The 1007-nt window shown below is 43.3% G+C and overlaps 1 pseudogene; it reads left to right on the forward strand.

The window, feature by feature from the left end:
• The first annotated feature begins 270 nt into the window (after window positions 1-270).
• The window catches only part of LOC102820937, a 6540-nt pseudogene continuing 5803 nt past the window's right edge, over window positions 271-1007 (forward strand).

Raw genomic sequence — 1007 nt, forward strand, 5'->3', positions numbered from 1 at the left:
AGCCGGACAGCATAGCAAGTTGAAAAGCCTCTCGAGTTTTACTCATTTCTTCATCCGATGATTTCGCGTATCCGCTCGTGTCCCACAACCCTCGCGGGAGAGCAGGCACTCCCCGCATGAACTTCAGAGGATAGGACCGAGAAGTGGTGTGGATTCTGACTGGAGGAGGAAGCTGAGCAGGAGCAGTGATAGAAAAATGGACGGACTGTCAGCAGGTGGCGGGGTGGAGAGGCCTCGTCATCTTGAGCTTTTGTGATTGGCTGTGGATGCATGGCCATCAAGAAGAGGATGCGGCCGGAGGTTACCAGCCTGGGAAGTACGGTTCTCCTTGTTCTCACGGTAGCCAGGGCATGTCTAGTTTTGGCTCTCACCAACCCAGTGGGCAGTGACACCCCTTCCTGCGTAGCCTCAGCTCTGCCTGGGTTGGGCACCAGGAAAGCCTCCTCTGCTTCTGGAAGCACACAAACCTGCCTTGAACTGTGCTACACAAACAACGAATGGATAACTGTGCTCACACTTTCAGTCTCTATCATATCCACCAAACAGCAACATACAATCATCAAAAATATTAATACAACTACACCACATTGTCTCTGAGACAACAGTTTCAGCTTATACAAAGAAACAACACAGAGGGCCGCAAACAACTGACCAAAATACAGTCTGAAAATGTTATACCAAAAATGGTATTACAACTATTTTGTATGTAATTTGAAAGAATGATATTTAGGTACCATCAATGAATTGAGAGAAATATTGAGGAAAGCAAAGAGAATACAGAAAAAGCTTTAGAAAAATTCAAAGAAAACACTGCAATAACAAACTGACAAAAGAAGTGAAAAATTGCAAATGATATAAAAACAGCAATTAGAAAGCTAGAACACTGATAATAATAATAAGTTAGAAATAGTTACTACGTTGAAAGGGCAAAGAAGTCGAATTGAATCAGTGGAAAGTTGAATTACTGAGCTTGAAGAAAATTCTCAGTATTTATCTGCTAGAGGGAC

The sequence above is a fragment of the Chrysochloris asiatica genome, unplaced genomic scaffold (assembly GCF_000296735.1).
Source record: "Chrysochloris asiatica unplaced genomic scaffold, ChrAsi1.0 scaffold00144, whole genome shotgun sequence".
Lineage (NCBI taxonomy): Eukaryota > Metazoa > Chordata > Mammalia > Afrosoricida > Chrysochloridae > Chrysochloris > Chrysochloris asiatica.